This window comes from Gymnogyps californianus, chromosome 15 (genome assembly GCF_018139145.2).
Source record: "Gymnogyps californianus isolate 813 chromosome 15, ASM1813914v2, whole genome shotgun sequence".
NCBI lineage: Eukaryota > Metazoa > Chordata > Aves > Accipitriformes > Cathartidae > Gymnogyps > Gymnogyps californianus.
In genome coordinates this window covers 10,446,369-10,461,216 of record NC_059485.1, presented here as the reverse complement: position 1 = coordinate 10,461,216, position 14,848 = coordinate 10,446,369, and positions in this window count along the sequence as shown.

The window sequence follows — 14,848 nt, the reverse complement described above, 5'->3', positions numbered from 1 at the left end:
GATTCTGGAAAAACCTGAATTTCCAGAAATCAAGCCCTGCTTCTGAACTTGCAGGTGTGTGTACCCTTGTATAGACAGATGTAAATATTACAGCAAGCACCTCTGCAGTCAGCCGAGCCATTCCGATTAGGGAATGATAACACCATCTCCTTCTCTCAAAGGAAGCCTTGGGATTTTCACCTGAATTTTGAATACGCCACAATTAAGGGTTGTCTGCATCTGTGGTGATTCAGCCTTTGATAAGGTCATAGGCTTCTCATATATCTACTGCTGTGACTTTTCCTGCAGGAAGGATAACCCAGACTATCTGTGGGCTAAATTTTGAGGTCTCTTATTCAGTCTTGATTGTTAAACAGACAAGTTTGCCACAATTTACCTGATAAAGCAGACATATGACACGTCTAAAAGAAGGCCTCTTTCTATAACTGCCACAAATAAGAATTTAAGAGCTTGAACCACCGAAGTGCCACCAAAATCAAACCCAGTTTTTCTGTTCATGTTGCTAGGTTTTGGAGCAAAGTTTAATTCCTGAATTTAGAGCACTCATGTTTGAAAACATTATCTTTCATGACTAACAACTCCGTCATGTCGGAGACCATGGAGCTGTGACATGACTAAACACCCCTTTCCCAGACTGCAGGCTTTTTTATATTTTATAGAGGCTCATAACTGTGGTGTTATTCACTGCCTTGAGATAACTTCTCTCTGAGGTACTTTGTCTGAATCAACACTCCAAAAGCAACTGTCTCTCACATTAGTTGTACTTGCCTCCAGCAGAAACACAGGGCACTCTCCTTTTTGAAAGGAGAAAGCAAGTATCTTTTTGAGAAACAGATTAACCATAAGAGTCACTTTTGATTTCTTAAACTGGAGGGGGTTTAGCTGTCACAGAGGAAATGCACCGAATAAGAAAAGTGGCCTACTCTGTACATCAAATCATGTCGAAGGGGGTTGTACAGCTAACATAATAACATGATACATTGCCTCTTTGAGGGCTTGTCCATTTGTATTCTGTCTTAATGTGCATTTGCACCATGTTTTGGAGGTTGTAAAGCAGTGTTGATGCAGGACCAAGTGCTTTCCAGGTCTCCATGCTCCCTTACTGAGAGTACAGAAGGTGGAACAGACCCACCAGTTCCTTCCCTCTTCCCGTGACTTTGAAGGGCAGCCCAACTGTACCTCTGCTTTTAGGCAATGTTTTTCTTTAACTAGAACTAGTTATTCTGCGTTGGTGCAGTTTGCAAGCAGATTTGTTCCCCATGTGCCAATGTGAGAGCTCCAAGCAGCCTGCTGGTGAATTCAGCAGAGCAAACGCTGCCGGGCAAGGCGAGTTTGCAGGAATGGATCCCCCAGCTCATATTGTCAAACACTTTGACAAAATGGCAGATGAAATTCATTGTTGATAAATGTGCAGTGATGCACATGGGAGGAAAAACACACTCGGTGATGGTCTCTGAACTAGCTATTAACTCCAAGATCTCTTTCCTGAGTGGTTTTATAGAGCTATCCATTATATTGTCAATTCAGCAGCAAAGCAAAACAAACCAAAACCCCAGCTGGAATGGGAGGAATTACTAGGAAAGGACGGGAGAATAAAGCAGAAAACATTGCTGTGTGGCTGTATAAATCTGTTCTGTGCCCACGTTTTAAACACTTTGTCCAGTTTTGATCCCCCCCATTTCAAAAAGGGATCATACAACTGGGAAAAGCACAGGCTTTCAGTGCTGAAAAAGAGGGTGTGTGAGAATGGATAAATGGACTCATACTTTTTATGACAGCAAAGAGATAGCTGAGGTGGGGTATGATTGAGATGTATGACATGATGAGTGGCTTGGAGAAGGGGCATGAGAAAGTGTGAGAACAAGCCACCTTCAGATAAGATGGTCACATATAAGATTTAGGACAACTGAAAGGAGGTACTTCTTCACACAGCAGTTCAGCTGAGCTGTGAAACTCTGCCATTTATCGTTGTGGATATCGAAAGTTAATATTGTGTCAGAGCAGGTACGTAAATTCTCAGAGCAATTAGGTACGTTAATGGAAGACTGGTCTGGCAAAGGCCACTGAGCGTGTGTATATCACCTCTGGCTCTGGAAGACTCTGAGCCACTGGTGAATCAGGAGATATAACAGGGAAGCATCACTCGCTGTTTGGTTGTCTTACTCGTGCGCTACCCTTGGCATCTAGACACAGGATCCTGGATCTTTGAATGATCTTTGAATCATCCCATACAACTTTTCTTATGTTTTTTGTCTCTGTTAAGCCTAAATCCTCCTTAAACTCTTGTGCAGTGCAGGCACAGGTTCCCACCAGGCATTCCTTGCAAGAAGAGGTCTCAGTAATGTCATTCATCCAGATTTAAGGAGACTACATAGCCTGACATCTGTCAGATACCCTAGGAGCTCAGTACAGAAGCTTATTCTCGAAATGTGTCTCCTTTTTAATGATTATGAACACAGAGGACTTGGGAGCTTAGTGTAATTCAAAGTTTCAGGAAGATATGAGTGGTTCCAAGACAGAAATATTTGAAAAGACTGTTCCTTTGGATGCAAGCTGGTTTGCTGCTTCACCTTTCCATGCTGTGAGCTCTCAGGTGTTACTGGTGGAGCACTAATTTTTCAAGTTGAAATGTAGTCTCTCATCTTTCATTAATAAATTTTCTCAGAAGGGGTGATGATATTTAACTGTCAGGACAGACAAGGAAATGGTTGTGGAAGCTGAAGATTCTGCATATTTGCCACAAAAGACTGCAAGGGCAACTGAGGTCTCAGATCTCCGTAGAGGTGCAGTCAAATTCAAAAGATCTTCCCCTGAAGGCCTGAACCTTTTCAGAGAACAAAACCAAACCAATGACCAGAGCACTCTGCTTCTGAAGGTTCCTCTGGGATATGCAGCTGTCCTGGCTTTGCACTGAAATTTCCAGAAGGAAACAAAACAGACACATCACCTAGTTTGAACTGAAATTGTTGCCTGACTCTCAGCTTCCAACTTTTTACTCCTAAAGCCACAGAAAAGAGCATTTATGAACCTGAAGACTTCTGTCCTCAAAGTTTAACTCACTTTGTAGCTGTATCCGAGCACGCTGTTTGATGAACTGAGAACTACCCTTGGCCTGATGGATCCAGATCTTGCTGTCTTCCTGTTTGGGAAACATCTGCATTTGATCCAGACGGAACCTGGTCCAGGCAGTGGGACCGGGGGATGTGAGATGTCCCTGTAACACTGCACGTTGCCAGTGGCTGATGCTCTTCATGTGGGAGAACAATCAAGTATATAAAGAGAAGAACCGATCTCAAAATACAGCTTTGCAAATCAAAAGCCTTGAGATATCTGTTTAAATCTTGATTATATCACAAGCTAATATAGATATCCTAGACAAATCAGATTTTCTGTCTGCCAAGTTGATGAATTTATTCTTAAAACAATGTCACTCCTTCAAAAGGGCAGAAGGAGTTTTTAAAACTGTTTTTAAAAGTTATCTTGTATACTAAGAAATAACTGAAGAGAATATTTCCTACAAAAAACAGACCTTGGAAATAAACTCGTTAGCCAAAGTCAATAACCGGCTAGAGGTAAAAGGGTTCTTAAATTGTAAACCAACATAGGGAGGTTCCCACATGGCTGTGCAAGGACTTTTTTGAAGAGATGGGGAGTTGTTTTATTCTTAACTGAGAACTTTGGTGACACCAATAGGAAGAAAAGATGACAGTGGGTCCACTGCACGAGGGCCTAATAACAGCACACAAATTATGATGAGTTTTTCCAGGATATTTTTCTTCACACCTCATTTCAGATAGATCTCTAAAAGTTCAATGGGCCAATCAGCCTGAGTACTAAGAGAAAAGCAAAAGCTTCAGAAAAACAATCTGAGGTTTAAAAACTGGAGTCTACATACTTCTGTGTCTTTTGGGACTGGTTCAGGTATGTGCTGTGCCATGTAAACACTTAATTCAGAGTTCTTATAACATGATTTTTTGGCCTCATGGGTCACATGGGTAAATATAGCCTTTCGTATCAGATGTATTTCATGTAATTCCTGGAGACCTTCAGTGTGTAAGGGAAAAATGTGTATAATTTGGCTGATAAAGTCATGAAAGACTAGCAGATAGTGAAAAATGATGGGAGGTTCTAAGAGGGAGAAGGCTGTGTATGATAAACGTTTTTTTACTCTAAAAGGATGTCACCTTAGCTCATTTAGACTTCTGATTGTTGCAGTTCATTATTTAAGGAAAGGGAGAAAAAATCCCGCATGCATAAAGCTTTAGGGAGTTTTTCATAATTTGTGATTGATCCAGACGTAAATGCCATGTTCCAAAAGGACTTGAGTGTATTTGAAGCCAAGATTTTAATCTGATCATGGGATTAGCCAAAAAATTAAGGTTGCAATTTATGTTTCAGACTCTGTATAGTTCATTAAAATGAATCAAAGGAAGAAGAGCCAAGGGAGCCACGGGAACCACTAAGGACTGCTCAGTCAGGTCACTACTTCAGCGCTTATTCAGAATTGTGCAGTAAAAGAGACCTTGATAGTTGGAAACCCTGGGTGATAAGAAAGAGAAATTGTGGCCCAAATCCTTTCTATGCTCTTTTCTGATTTATTGATGACTTTGAGAAGGGCAACATAAGCTGAATCCTGAAGCAGCAGGTTTTTTCACTGTTTTTCTTCTTGAACAGCAAAGTGAAAGGGAGAGCAGAGGGAAGCCAAGCGGAACTCAGTCTCTCCCTTCCTGCTGGAAGCCCAGGGAGCTCACTGTGGGACTGGAGGTCAGAGAAATCCTTTAAGACATTGAATGCAAGAGAGGCAGGTGCTTGTGCTAAACTGATTTATAGGTAGCTAAGCAAGACTCTTACACAGCTCGATCTCTCTGCGTATTGTGATACCTCCCTACCTTCTGAGCATCAGCAGTTGTGCTTTGGCTGAATCAGTTTGTGAAGCAAAAAAACGCAGCTGACTTTGTGCTGGAAAGGGCCAGGAGCATTCACACAATCTGTCATGGTATTGCAGGGCTGAGGGCAATAGGAGCACAGTGTCCTGCAGCCATAGACAAATGGGTATTTTATTACAGCTGTAACAAAGCTGTTACTGGCATGTACAAAGGGATTGGCGCACCTCAAAATTGATCCTTTCTAGGCTGCTACGTTCCAGCAGTACATAGCCAGAAAGTGAATTTTTCTTCTGCTTTGTCTGGTTTCACTGCCTTAAATCAGTTTCCTGTATCCAGATCTTGGAGTTGGTACCTGGCCCATCTGATGGCTTCATGAGACATCAGGACAGCTAAACACTTGAACTCTGCCATGCCTGTTGCAGCACTTTATCACATGTAACTGGCTCTTCTGCCTCTCAGTTTGAGGCAGAGCTGCCAATGTCTCTGTACTTCTGCGGGCAAACATGAAGGGACCGTGCGTTTTGTAATGCAGGAGTGGAGGAAACAACAGTCTTGAAGTCCTTCCCTTGTTGTGCTAAAACAGAGCACCTGGAAAAGATGCTCAGTCAAGTAAGAAAAGAGGGGGAATTTGTCAAGACTGGGAGAAGATAAAGATCTGGGTTCAAAAAGGAATTGAAGCCTATAAAGATACAGAGAAGTTTCTGATAGCTTCCCAACGGCACATATGAAAAGCCAGTACACAGTTCCCATGGGAATTAGGTACTCAGCCTAAGAACTTATGAAAATCCTTGGAGATGCACGTTAATGAGTTGCATGTTTAGGCACCTAAGTACATGCGGCCTTTGTAGGCTGAAAGACCTTGGTCTGGAAGCAGACCTGGGAGAAGGGGGTTGTGTGAACATGGAAGGCAGACCTGTTCAAACTGTCTAGAAAAGGTAGTTGGAGTGATGCTCCAGTTCACAGCCTGGCCATGCTCTTCAGTAAAGTGTTTTGATGCTAAAGGAGGCTGCTGCCAAAAAGCAGTAACAGTAAATGGAGTGCTCTGCAAAATATTTGTCCTCCTTTTGTTCCTGGTCGTGCGAAGAAGTGCAATGAAGGCAGGAGACGTTCAAGGTTTGGTGAGCTAGAGCAGGAGCTCTGGCTCTAATGGTAAATGTAGTCTGGTAAGGGCATTAGTGGGAAGTATGTGTACTGGAGATGAGTGAGCCGTGTGAAAATCTGTCTTTGGCTGGTTAGATAAATCCCGTGAGCTTAGGTAGGTGGTGACCAGGACTCTGCAGAGCCAGTTTTGCTCCACTGTGCTAGAGAAGTCTCTGTGTGAGAGGAAAAAGCTCAGAGTGTGTCTGCTCTTCCTTTCCACCATTGCCCCATTTCTGGTTGTAACTGTGCTGGCTAACGGTCTGGAGCATTCCTTTGTACAAAACAGCCTGCCTTCAAGTTTATTTCCAGTTTCTGTAAGCTTTCCTGAGATAAGGTGGACAAGCTGCCCTGAAAAAATCTGGATCATTGTAAATCTCTTCCCAGTAGCTATCTTATGATTTATTTTTAGTACAATTCAGTGTAGTTACCCATCAGACAATAGGATGATGAATTGCTGTAGCTAAAACATGTATTGGAAAAAAATATTTTATCCAAATCAGTCAGATGCAGTCCTAAAAGAGAAAGCATTCATTGTTAAACAGTGTACTTAATGCATAACTCAGGAAAAGTCTAAACGCACATGTCCTTCCCCCGTTCTTAGTTTGAAATGAAGACTTCCAAAACCTGTGTCCTGGGGACAGCCTGCCCTGTCCCCGCTCAGCCTGGCTGCTCGTCACACCCTCACGAGCTTTCAGGCAGAGCAGCCACAGCTCAGCTCAGAGCAGGGGCACTGATTCTCCTGGGCGCCACAGTTTTACTTTATTTCTTGCTGCCAGCTAGGAGCACTATATGAATAGTGATATATATGATTTCCAAAGCTGGGTAGGGTGTATAAAACAGGAGTAGAGGACTAGAAGGGGAGAGGGATTGAAAACTGATTTAAAGTATTCATTTAGATTTGAGTTGTAATTATAACATTTTTTATTTTTTTACTTCATCTTCACTGCTTAGCTGCTCCACTTTTTTATTGTCTCATGACTATATGGCTACATTGCTGAAGGGCCTGTAGCTATTTGGTTTTATGTCCCTCTCAAGATGTAATTCAGACTGATTTGTGAGAATCCTCACCCTATCCCTATCTCCTAGCCTCTGAGTGTGATTTCTTTGCTGATTGTACCTTTTCCCCATTCTTTGTGCATTCTCCGTTTACTTATGATATGCTTTTTGGAGTGATTATTCATCTAGACTTGGAGCACTCCGTAGGTTTTTTTTCTCATGCCTGTGACAAAAGGTCTTTGGAATTTCACCATCCTGAATTCAAGAACTTGTAGGCCATCACACACCCACAGACCCTGAACACATTGGCCCAGATGGCTTCTAGGTCCTTTAATATATCAAAGATTGTCCTTACAGGCTTGTTCTTGTTTATCTTTCCATTTAATTTAAACAGAATCAACTTCTTGTTACTCAATGCCAATTTATTATTCACAGTCAAATCTTCTGTCATGCCCTCATTACTTACAAAACCAAGTCTAGAATAGCAAAAGCTCGTGTTGGTTCAGTGTCTCAGTATGTTGGAGTTCACGTATCTCACGTTAATAAAGGCCTTCAGAAATGCACAGAGAATCTGTCTCCCTGCTTCCATGAAAAGTAAATGTAGCTAAATCCTCCTTCTGCATTTGAAGGCTTTTGTGTTAGTGTTTTGTTAATATGATTTAACCATGCATAGAAAATTAAACAGATTCTGATCTTGGCTTTACCAGTGTTTCATGTTACATCCTCTGTCAGGTACTTTTGCCCCTACTGACAGCCTGCATTCCCTGTCCCCGCGCTAAATGTTAATTCCCTCCCGTAATTCTTTCGTTACCAAGCTTTCAAAATGTACAAATTGCTTTCTGTCAACTTGTCAGGCATAGTCACTCTTATGAATCCATTCAGCTGACCCCTACAAAACATACTTACTGCTTTAAATCCTGACTGTCAGTGATGGGTTTACAAACTCCTATTCCCCAGGCTTCTTCCTGGTCCTCCCCTAAAGCACAGGGCAGCAGATGATGTCCTTTAGGTCTGAACGCGGCCCGAGGGATACCTGTGGAAAACATTGCTTCGCTCTTCCACGCAGCAGTCTCCATATCTATCAGTATTGTTCAGATCAGAGCTCTCAAGACTGGGCACGTAGCATTCTCCATTCGGATCACATTCCCCTATCTGCTTTTGATGTGTTATTCTTCAGAGAAGGTTTGGTGACTAAACATTGGCAATGTAGTGACTGCGGTGGGTGTCCATGAGTCAGTGTTAGCTTATTCCTTTGTAATGGAATAGACATTGAATCAAAACATATTTGATGATAATAGAAATGGTAGTACAGCTATATCATAGCCATGGTTTATAATTGAAGGTTAAGATGTGCTCCTTACTCATTCTTCTTCCCCACAGCGCACAATTTTGGAAGGCAAACTTGAAGGGGAGAGCACTGGAAAGCTGAACGGCTATGTGCGAAATGCCTATCACTGTGAGGGCTGGTGCATCCGAGGGCACGTTTGGAGGAGGAGGAGGAGGAGGAGGAAGCAAAGGAGGGCACAAGGTTGGTGGGACTTGTCAGATTGAGGACAGCTGTGTTGCTTTGCCTTGTTCCTCTGGACAAGGCAGTTTAATGGGGAGATCTTTGTGTTTATCATTATCTAGTCAGACAGATGAATTTTTTTCACAAAGTTTTCTGTGCAAAAAAGATACTACATAAAGAGGAAAAAATACAGTCTCTCTCTTCCGTTTTCACATCTTTTTTCTCTTCACTTGCCCTCAAATGAAGAAAACCCACAATTCTCATGGAGGGAGAGATGAAAAGTAAGGGCCCAGATTTACAAAGTGGTGGGAAGTTTATCAGGGAGCCTGGAGTTGAGGAAAGATCATTTAATTCTAATTCGAGAAATGCCAAGGAATTCAGTGAAGTGGTACATGGTTGGAAATATTTGCTCTATAGCTATGCCACTTGTGGAAGACCGACTTAGATCTGGCAGTTGAAATCATTGGCACGATTGAGGCTGCCAAGAAAAAGTAGAAGCAGCGACTAAGCAGTGAGCTGCTGAGCTGTGGAGCTCATTTTCTGCAGCAGTGTAAGCTGCAAGAGGCGTACCACTGTGATCCACGGTGGAAGCACTGGTTTTCAAAAGCGCTCAGCATTAGGCTGCAGTGATCATTAATTACAGTGACTGCTCAAGTTAATAATACTAATAATTATATTAATAATGTTACTAACTGCTTGTATTACAGTAGTATTCAGAGATCATTTTCCTGGATGGAGTATAAGAAAGTGATTAGGAGAGACTTAGCTGATGCTGTGGATGCTGTGCTGGTAGCAGATAGCTCAACTCTCCAAATGCCTGCCCGTGTGCAAGATCAGCTTCATGTCACGGCTGATGTGGTCTGTCGGGGAGGATGTGGCAGAGCCGTTGTTTCAAGTAGATGGCAGTTGCTGTATCACCTTTCATTATACCTTCCAAATAATTGGAAGGTGAAACATGTTCCCTCTCAGTTCATCTCTTTCCTGAAAATACCTCATTGAAATCTGAAACTCCTGGGCAATGCAAATCACTCACTTGTTCTATCCAGCAATTCTCTCAAGCAGTGAATTTTAAAGAAATTAGAAAGAAGGTCTTTCTGGATTGGATTAATAGTTAGGTTTTATCTGAAAGCACTGATCTAAGCTCATAGTCTCACCCTTCTTCAGGTGTACCCGCCAGAGACAGCGTGGCCCCTGCACCCACGCATCTCTGATCACCATAACCTTCACATGTCTCTTCGTGGGTGTGCCTTGGGCTGGATGTCAGCCCCACCGTGGGTGATATTTGCTCGTATGCTGGAGAACAGAAAATGGGAGGGCACATTTCACCCCGTGGCCAGCAGCGGTTGAGATGGTGTGCCTCATCCTCTGACCGGCTGGTGCAGGGTCTGCCTCTGGGCCCCAAAGGCAGCCATACTTCAGCGACAGAGTCTGATCCATACTTTCTAGTGACCTCGAGAATGAACTCAGTGTTTGCTAGAGTATGCAGCTAAGTTGTTTTGGTGCCATTCAGTCATTGCACGAGAGTGATGGCAGTCATCCTAAGTGGTAAGAGTCTTTGTGTCAAAGGCTGAGAGGGTGAGACTCCTAGTGGAGCGATAGCAGACTTGCGCGGCTTCAAACAGGAGTAATTGGGGGTCACACGAGCTGGTGGTGTCCTGCTTCTTGTGCAGCTGTGTCGCTTGCCTCGTCAGTCCTTCCACTAGCAGCAGTGCTGGTATTGCAGCCGGGGGGTTTCCCAATGCTGCGCTTTGTCATGAGTCACCTCTGAAACCCAAGCCAGGATAAAATTTGCAGATGGCTTTTGCCCACAGTAGTCACTGTGAGGTGAAGGGTGGTAACCTACTGCAGTGGGCTACGATGCACCCCGTGTCCCTGTTGCTGGAGGATGATGCCAGTAGCATTGTTCTGGTGAGGGCTTAAGCTCATAGAGAAGTTGAACAAGACAGCCTAGCTTTGCTCAGGGAAAGAAATAAACTTAGCACTTTATGATAATGATGCTGAATTCTGATATGAACAGACTGTGCCTTGCATTTTATGTCTTTCACTCAACTTTGCTGTAAAAGCTGCTATAAAAATGAATTAAAAGACTTGCTTCACTTGGGTTAGCTCAGTGTAAATCTTCCCCTGGTTCATTTACTAATTCCAGGTGGCTTGTGAATCTAAATGCAAGTAAAGTGTAGGCATCTAAGCAAATGTCAGGGACCTTTAGAGTGGTCAGGACACTGACCCATGGAAACCCAGAGTGCAGAGTTGCTACGAGCAGTGGTCTGCTTCAGCATGTAACTGTTAACGTGGCCTTTTGGCAAAACCAGCCTTTGCAGCATGCAGGTGTGAGAGCCTCTCTGTGCACTAGCTAATAGCTGTGTCCACTCCCAAACTACTGTTTCTCCCTAGATCTGACTTTCCAGCATCTCACTATTTAACTAGTAACACAAAGCACAGTCCTCAGCTCTAAATCACTGCCAAAGCCAGTCAAAACACCTTGTCCCGAAGCTACTACCTGCAATGGCTGCTAGAGATGTTATACTTTCGGCCTTTGACCCTTTATCAGATTTAATTGGAGTTTTAGCTCATTGCTTATGTTACTGAGCACTCAGCATTACGATATCCCAGCACAGGCCACCAGCTAATGACCCATCAGCTGCTGGGTGTTATTAGGAATCAGCCTTGATTGCCCAAGCATTCACATCCCTAACAGCCACGTCTGCTCAGAGTAGTGCCCGTACGGCTGTCCAGGATCCTCCTGAGCACTCTGCTGCTATTCCAGTCTCACTCTCTGCCTTTTGCATTACTGTTCATGTGGTCTTTACCCGCCCCTACTCCATCATGGTGCACAGGTGATTCACTGTCCTGCTCCTTGGTTTATAAATACATTTTCTGCCTTCCTATCTAAATTATTACCTGTCTGGGAGCCACAGTTTTTTCATCTCAGCTTGTGCCCTCTTCCACACCCAGTCCCACCTTGACTCCAGAGACCCACACCTTCGGCTAGGAGAGCAAGTCCTTCATCCCTGCGCAGAGGATGACTGCCACAGCATCTAGTGCTTTCTTTGGGGAGGAAGGAGCTATCTCAGGTATGACCTGGTTTTCTCAAGCAATAACCAGTTTTATTCTATGTTTGCTCCCAAGTCTGATGTATAGAATTCTTTAGAAGTTTAGCTGTGGGCTAACCATTTGATCCCTGCCAAAAACAGAAAGAAAAAACCAGTTGCAGTCACTGTTCTCACTTCATCATGGTAATCCTGAATGAGGTTAATTTGTCAGCAGTACAATTAGGGGAAATGCAGTGCACCTGATCTGCATGAAGGGAGCAAGAGAAAATACACAGCGTTCTGATTTAAATTAATATTGATCCCACTAATAGGAATCAGAAGACCAAAATAAATTACAGAAATGGAGTTAATCAAGACGAAAAATTTCCAAAGAGTAACCTTGTGCTAATGGAGCTGATTTTGCTGATGTCAAGTAAAGACATAGAGAAGGATAACACACCATTTGTTGGGAAAGACACTGGGCACTGCTGCCTCCTGCTCTGACTGTCCAGGACTGCGGAGGTAGGAAATTATTTCTGAGGACCCAATATATGACTTTGAAAAAAACTATTTTTTTCCTATTTTACCTGACTCTCTGAAAATACCTAAAAGCCTGAGGCTGCCAACACGTTTGCTGTGTCTGATTGATAGCCCTACTTCCCTTCGTTTGGGGATTCTCCCCAGCTTGCAGGTGTAAGTAACCTTTGCTGGCAGGGAGCTCCAATAACACTGCAGGCAGTGCCTGTGAGCTCTGCGCTCCTGCGGAAGGGCAGAGCAGCAACATGTGTGGCAAGCAAACAGGTAGGGACGAACAGGAGCGGGGGGCAAGGGAATTGGTTCAAAGCTTCTTGGCAACAGACAGAAAGAGCAAATAACATTTTAAAATGCTTCTACTCCTACACTCAGCCCTTGCTGCATGTGACATTGCTAAACAGATGTGTTTAACCTGTAACTCCAGCTGCTGAGCACTGAACTTCCCTCCCCTGGGGGGGAGGGAGGAAGGAAACGATTGCAGGAGGAGCACATTCCAGGCACACTGGCCTGGAGGCTGGTACAGGGTCTTCTCCCAAGGACCTCAGAGTATACATTTTGCAGTGTTGTGTTCTGCAGATAGCAGAGAACAGCAGTGGCACTTGTAGGATTTGTGCAGTACAGCCTGTGAGCATCTTTGCTTTCTGTGGGCAGCCTCATACGGAAACAGGCCACTGCCACCGCTGTCCTTGTAGGCAGGACAGAGGAGACAGAGCTGGTTATTTCTCTGTTTGCCAGGTGGTATCTGCTGTGCTTTGGGAGGAGGAGTTCAGGAGCCTTCCCTTGCTGAGGAACTGATATGCAGAGTGGAAGTGGGACTCAGGCAAACCTTGTCTGCTGTGGGAAAAGCTGTCGCGGTAGAAACATTCAGTCCTACCCATGCTCACCTCTGAGTCCTAACGTAGCCAGGCACCTGAAGTACTTGAGGTACTGTATCTCTGAACAGCGTTCAGAGTAGGTCTTCTAAGCCTGGGTTTCAAAATGGCAATGGTGGCTAATGGGCTGCTTATTTCAAACTGCTCAAAACGTGGTTGGAGACTGCCTGTTGCTTCTCCAGCTCAGCAGATCAAGAATTTGTTTCCATTCCTTACATAGCTCTGTTGTCTGAAGCTCAGATGTCCACCTGAGTGCATTCAGAGAGACCTAGCATATATCACTGGGGTTTCCCCCAGAGCAAATCGGGAATATGGCACCTCCAGTTCCACTAGTTTGATCCATGCCCTCCCTTACTGAAGCGTTATGTCACCTTCTCCCACCGCTGCTACCCCTGACAGCAGCCGTGGTAAAAATAATTCAGACAGAGTGTGTGGTGAAAAAAAGACTTTAAACAAAGTTTGACATTCACTGAAGCTGGTTCTGGAGACTTTGAAACCGTTCAGGGAATATGGACGTGTCATTTTCATTCTTTCTAGTTCAGTTCAATTTTTATTATATAGACTTTATTTAAATGTCTCAGCATCAAACATTGCTATTACTGGATGTGGAGCTGTACTGGATTGTTTGTTAAATGTATTACAGACTGCTCCTTGCTCTTGAAATCTAACATTTTTTCATGACATTTTTCTGACATTATAACTTTAGTCATTCAAACTTCATGTTACATTAATACTTCCTTGCATATTTAATACATTTCAGTTTTGTCTCTGCAGCAGTTGCCAAAGTTTTCAGACAAAACCTTCAAAAAATATAGAAAGTGTAAATCTTCATCAAAAAGTTATAAGAAGATTATTCCAGATATTTTCCCATGGTAATGATTTCCATGTGTTTGGTAGAGAGCTTGTGTGCTGTTGTGCTCTAAGAGGCTGTGCACACAAATTCAAGGGACATAAAAGAAAGCCTGAGATAGTGAGTCTATAAAATAATATGGGTTCATAATAGCTGAAAAGCTACATTATCCCAAATACTCAGAAACAAATCTTTCCTATCCATTAACTGTGTTGTTACTAGCAGAACACTTGCTATCAAAAAGGAATAAAAACAGTCAATATGGACATCTTAAAAATATTAGCTGGAGGACTGCCAGGAAGTGAAGAGCAAAGTGTGCACATATGCAGTGTGCAGATGTTCTCCACTGCATTATGTGGCCAACAGAAGTGTGCAAAGACAGTTCTGTTTATCGTCCTATCAAGTCAGTAATTTGCATTTAACACTCACAAGATCTTCTATCATCCCTCTATTCCTTCTTAATTTTCATTGAAAATCCTTCCAACGTTAAAATAATTTCTTCCAGCTTTGAAGTAATGTATGCCCAAAATCATTGTCTGACTACTTGAGATAAATGCAAAATGCCACCATGTAATAAAGAACTACAGTTTTCAGCAGAAGAAAGCTGCTTTGCCTACCTTGAGGGTGCTCTTTGCCTGCGGTGTGTGCTAGAAAACCATCTCTCATTTATCTTCCATTGCAAAGGCCCTAGCACTGCTGTACCTCCGTCTTCTTTTGGTACATGGATAATTGCTCTCTGGGGAACTGCAGTAGTGTAGTTGCCCCCAGTTACTAGCTCAGTTGAGGGGTAAATATATAGTATTTAATGGTTTGTACTTTACAGAGGGGAAGAGGAGGAGGAGGACAGTCAGCTTTGATAAGCAAATGATGTCTTCTGCATTTTAAGTTCTACGAAATCATTTGGGCTGTCATTAGAGCTCAGACACTTGCGAAATTCATGTGATGAAACCAGAGGAATGGAGATCTGATAATTTCCCTTCCCAGTAAAATCGAAAGCTACCAGCTGGAAAAAGATGACCAGGGTAATTTTT